This window comes from Mus caroli, chromosome 2 (assembly GCF_900094665.2).
Source record: "Mus caroli chromosome 2, CAROLI_EIJ_v1.1, whole genome shotgun sequence".
In the NCBI taxonomy this organism is placed as follows: domain Eukaryota; kingdom Metazoa; phylum Chordata; class Mammalia; order Rodentia; family Muridae; genus Mus; species Mus caroli.
This window is the reverse complement of record NC_034571.1, coordinates 46,016,567-46,022,581: the sequence shown is the minus strand read 5'-3', so window position 1 is coordinate 46,022,581 and position 6,015 is coordinate 46,016,567. Positions and strand designations below refer to the sequence as shown.

The 6,015-nt window shown below is 41.8% G+C and overlaps 1 pseudogene; it reads left to right on the top strand.

Moving 5' to 3' along the window:
* The first annotated feature begins 2,331 nt into the window (after window positions 1-2,331).
* On the top strand, window positions 2,332-2,748 carry LOC110305900 (annotated as a pseudogene).
* Window positions 2,749-6,015: the final 3,267 nt, after the last annotated feature.

Sequence of the window (6,015 nt, the reverse complement as noted above, 5' to 3'; positions counted from 1 at the left end):
AAATCTTTAAAAAAAAAAAAAGAAAAGAATGACAAAACCCTTTATAAGGGGATGAAGCCAATCCTTACACAAACGTGAACAGGTCCTTGAAAAGGGAAGTTTCACCATCTTGTAATAGAGGATGCACTACTACTCAGGCAGGACCCTCTCTCAGTTTCCTTTGAAATGAGTCATCATCAGTGACAGCACACAGCTGGGAAGGAAGTTGATGCTGCTGGTCCACACACATGTGCATGTCCTTATTAACCCATGTTTCAGTCTCTTCCCTCTTCTTGGAAGGTATCTGACTTCACATTCTAAGAGGCTATAAACTCAATATTCTCAGTCACTTACAATGCATTCTAAGATTGCTCATGCAAATACAAGCATGTGAACAAACATCTTCTTTCCCACTGGCAAAAGTATATTTTTGATACATTTCAGGAACGGAGCCTCGGGGAGCTATTCTGTCAGGGTGATTAAAAATGGAAACTGGTAGTTGTTGCTGCCATGGGAGAGTAATAACCAGTATAAACTCACCCCACTGGAGAAATAAGCAATGCCTTATATTTTATTCCATTCCCCCAAGATTTTATAGTCTATTAATGATCACTTAACTGATTTTCAGTTAATATGGTTCTTGTAATTAAAACAAAACATCAAATTATATTTTCTGCCATAATTATTGTGTAGCATGATGGGGTTTTGGTGCTACTGAAAAAAAATTTTTAAATCACCAATTGTATTTTTCAACACGTTAATCTCTGGAATAAATAATATATACACCCCAAATGGCTCCAAGCAAAAGCAGGGTAAATCTGAGAGCCGGCATTCTAAGCATTAACAAAATACTAAGAACAGTGTAAATCTCATCTAGCAAGAAAAAAAGATAAGTTATTGTAAACAGCTCATCTGTAATACTTCTGTATAAAAACTGTTTGAATATCTTTGTAGTCTGGTGATGACTTAGAACTACATGCAAAAACAACAATAAAAGAAGAGTTGGCTTTGGAACATGAAGCATTCATGGGTGGAACATTTCTCCTCTCTTTCTGTCCTCAGGAGAAAAATGTTATCAAATGTAAGGACCTAACCTGCTCCAGGAGTATTTGTAGTGAGTCTGCAGTTCGGAAACTATATTGAGTGAGATTTGACTCTTACTTCAAGATCTTATAACTGAGAGAAAATGAGTCATCACACAACACACAGAGAAACCTCACAAAAAAGGATACCAGTGAATCAAATCCAAATTTTTCATTATTTGAATAAATAAATCCAACTTATTTATTTATTGAAAACCCTGAGATACAAAAAATAAAACTCAGACTTGAGCTGGAATACACAAGAGCTCTCATTGTTGTCCATTTCCCAACCTTTTAGTGGATTTATGCTTCAAAGCCACCAAGTTGAAGATAACATAGTTTATGAGAGTAGACTTATAACTCCCTTGTCCAGGAAGCTTGCTAACCAGGATATAAATTACTACAACCATTGGAAATTAGCTATGCAAATCACTACAGCCAATTGTAATTTTCTTTTCTTCCAACAAGATTACATAACACTAGCCATAGGCTCGGTCTATAGGAAGTTGTAAAGAAGGCTAGCTTAGGAGATAGAAGATAATGAGTTCACATAGAGATGAAAGACGGCACCAGAGCCAATTGGAAGTAAATTATTTATCTACAAGTAAACCACACTACTGAATTTTTAAAAATAGATGGAAAAGTAAGTATTGTCTCCTTCAAATATATCTAATCTAAACGAGTCATGGAAAAAGTAGTGAATGTAAGAAAATCTGAAGAAAAGTCCAAGGCAAGACATGATCCTTGAATTTTAATCACTACCGACTCTCCTGGTGATCTTTCCAATTAAATTAGTTTAAAATGTCTCTTCTATCATGGAGGTTGTGAATGTTAAGGGATATTTGAGAATGAAAATGTCTCACAAATTATGGGAAATAAATTATATACTTAATAATTATGTAACAAGATATTTTATCATGTACCAAGCTTCTTTTTTTAAAAAAATAAATGTGTTAATATAGATATATTGCCTGTATGTGTATATCGGTATAGTATGTAAGTGCCTGGTGTCTGCAGAGGCCAGATTAGGATGCTGGATCCCCTGGAACTAGAATTACAGATAGTTGTGAGCCATCATGTGGATGCTGGAATTGGGACCCAGATCTGGAAGAATAGCTAGTACCCTTGACCACTGAAACATCTCTCTATGCCCTAGATCAATAATTAACAACAACAAAAAAGACTTTTTTAAAAAACTCATTTTAATACTGAAACTATGCCTCTATGAATGTTTTCTAAGAAAATTACAGGTCAGCGACACAGATGCAAGATGGCAGCAACAACAGGCTTGGGAGCAAAAGGCCCTGGAAATTTCTGACTTTTGGAAGAGCAGGCAGAAGGCCAGAAAGGGTTAGGCAATGGCACAGTTTGCTGGGGTCTAGAGGAGGCCGGAGACATGACACAAGATCGTTAGAGATGATGATTAGGCCTCCGAGAACAATTTATAAAACCTAATACACAGCCTTAAAACAGAATGTGAGCCTACGTACCGAGAAGCACTCCATCTGTGAAATTTATAACAAGAGTCGTGAGCAGTGCGAAGAGTTCAAATGGAGTAGTGGATCCAGAGCCACTGCAGTGCTGGCAAAGTGCAAGGATTCCCACAGCATCAAAATTGTCCGGCAGGAGCTTGATAATGTCAAAAGAGAATCTATGGCAGCCACCAGGAAACAGTAAGGCCAATTAGCCCAAATAACTCCTCTGCCCGATCATAACCAACTCTGGATTTTCCACAGCAGTGAAAGAAAAAATTTCTCCACATATCTGTAGACTTCAACGTACTGAAGAGGTAGCCCCACTCAGACTTCATCCTGAGACACTGAAACACTGGTCTTTTGAAATACCTAAATTGTGCTCTGTAACGTCTTCCTCTGTGCAGTGAAACATCTGCCGCCAAACGTAGCCGCTGTCTGCTTAGTTGAACTTCTGCGATCAAGGAGGTATGTTCAAATTGGTTTCCTTTAGGAGCTGTGAGCACCAAAAACCAACTGTGAATCACCTGCTGCTGACACACGGCCTGGGTTTGGCTGCCTCGCTCTCCTATCACAGCTGCGCGGGGCACTTAGATGGGAAGGCTTCAGGTAGCACCACAGGACTACTGCTAGCCATGGGGAGTCGGGGAGGGGGGCTTTGGCTGTGCCTCTGCTATCTTCTTCCCCACTCTTCCAAAGGAACCCTTGGTCAAAGCTTAGATTGTAACTCCCCCTACCCCTCTCTGAAATTGGCCTCAGGTGAGGTATTCAGGACTTCCTGCCTCTTCACCTTTATCAAGCAGAGCTGCTTCCCCGCTTCCTCCTCAACTTCCTTGCTGTCCATCACTACGAATACTTGCTGTGCCCAGAAACCATCAGATGAGGATGGGAGAACCTGACCTCCCTCACTTAGCTCAGGACCACACTTGCTCACTTGCCACAAGCCTGAGGAAGGGAGTCCTGGCCCTCAGCTCTTCTGATCTCAGCCAATGAGCTTTGAGCTCAGGATTCCAGGTGAACAGAGCAGTCACAGGGCCACTCAGACATGCCGGAGCTCAGGGTCCTTTGTGCCTAGAGAAAGTCGATGCGCGAGGAGCCTAAACACACTGGTTCTTAGATGGTTCCTTTTCCCATCGTTTTGAATTTATACATTGAAGAAATTTGAACAGAGCTTTTGTGTTATCCTGGCCACCCATCAGATGAGATGTGGAGCCTGACAGGCTTCAGTGTTGCTGCTTCCTCAGACTCTCGACAGGGACCTGGAGGAGTTCTGTGCCACTGTGTTTTTAGATGGATGGGCCCTGCCTCCTGGCTCCTTGCCACGACCCCCACCCTCCTTAGGACCACTGAATGATGAAATGTGGATGCCCAGTAAAATAAAAGCAATGCGTGGTGTTGAAAAAAAAAATTGTAAAAGCAGAGACAACTCCATTTACAAATATGTTTATGATAGCTTTATTTGCATTAACGTATGTTGAAAGCAATAATAAAGAAATGGAGAGATGTCTTAGCAGTTCAGGGGGTCTGCTGCTGTTCCAGTGAATTTGCCTTTGGTCATCCGCACCCATCTTGGGAGGCTCACAATGCTTGTAACTCGAGCGCCAGGGAATCTATGCCTTCTTCTGGTCTCTATGGTTTACTCATGTACAATATACATACATATACACATATTTTTAAGAAGAAAAAATTTAATTTCTGGGGATGAGGGACAGTTTAGTGGGCACAGCACTGATGAACAAAATGAGGACCTTCATTCAAATCCCCAGTATCCACATACAATCTGGGCATGGCTTCTCCTTTCTACAACCTAGGCGTTGGTGGATGGAGACAGGTGTATCCTAAGACCTAGCTGGCAGCCTAGTTTATCCAAAAAGTGTGACCTTCCAGGTCAGCTCATAAAACTGTTTATCATTTTCCTTCTATATTCCTGTATTTTCAAATTGCTTTATTATAATTATTATCATAGGAGATGAAATGTTGATTCCAATATCTTGTAATGGGAGAAGACTATTGTCATTTAGGTGTGTGTTCTACTTCCCAGACATGCTGGCTAGTTTCTTGAGGGCAAGAATTGTGAAACTGACTTCTTTGGATCATAATATGTACCATTATTCCTGAATTAAAGTGCCCCACTAACACTTTTCCAAGCCACAAATAACTGCCAGGTTTTTCATCCTCAATCCAAATAAAAAGAGATTTTTCTCAAACTATTTTGTTTTTAAATCATACTCAAAAGCTTCTTTATGAGTACTGAATTAAGATTCTAAAAATTAGGCTGTTGTAAGCAGTTTTGGAAAAGAATTAATAAAAAGTCGGTTTATGAAAACTGTGGGAATAGCCTGTATAAAATCTGGCAGCGTCTGCTCCAGGAAGAGGGCCCGCTTCCAAAGAGGAAGTCTCTGTCTGTTTTCCTCATGGAAAAGAATAGCATCTCCTTTCATGAGAAACTAAAGCGTGCGGTGCGAAGGGCTGACTGCTTTCTACTGAAAACCCCATGTGGACCAGGGTGGAGAGCAGCACATGGTGGCAGATCCTTCTCCACTTGGTCCCATCTGTTTAGTGGCACTGTGCCTACCCGCCAGATGGTGTGCTGGCTTCCCAGGGACAAAGGCGCCAAAAGATAGCTTTAGAAGACAGTGTTACTACCACCCCTTTGGGTTTCCTGCCTTGGTAATAACTCAGCAGTGTTGGTGACCCTGTCACACTGCACATAGATTTTTACAGTTTCAAGAAACCCAGTGCTTTCTGAGTCCTTTTGGCGGGCTGCTGGTTGGAGTCCGATCTTTTAGGTGCCTTCAGACGAATACCAATGCAAGAGAAAGAAAGACTGAGACCACCTAAACAGCTGAAGTAGAAAACACCCACAGCATCTGCCTGATGACCCTCTGGGTCATCTGACTGTCAAATGAACAAGGGGAGGTGGGTGTTGGCTGCGAAGCACTCTTTCCATGAAATTAATTAATTAATTAATTAATAAGTGGTTCGATTTACTCAGGGAAGCTGGTCTCTAAAGTTGGGGTGCAACTCAGATTGTTTCCCTCTGATAATACAGGCCCTGGATTGGATCCCTAGCACCACACAAAGAACTATAAGAAGGGACAGAAAATGGGGAGGGGGGTGTCATGTACACTAAGAGAAACTCTGTGTGAAGTGCATTCGTCCGTGGCTTGTGTTCAGTCAGGATTAGGGGACACAATATGGAAAGCAGAAGAAGAGGAGAGCAGCTCTCCAGCATCAGACTGTATGCTGTGCAGTGGAGACAGTTCCCAAGTGTGCAAGCCTGGGTGGCAGGCTTACTGTGTCATAGACACGAAAGGGAGCGGCAACAGCCTTAGGAGTGGAAGACTCCATCTGCAGATCTGTTCCCCGGCACTCCCAAAGTCGCAAGTACCAGTGTCGGTTGTTGGAACGTTCTTATCAGCAGCTCCCACATCCTAACTTCCTTCTAAAGGCATTGTCAGTCCATCACCTTTCCTGTCCAG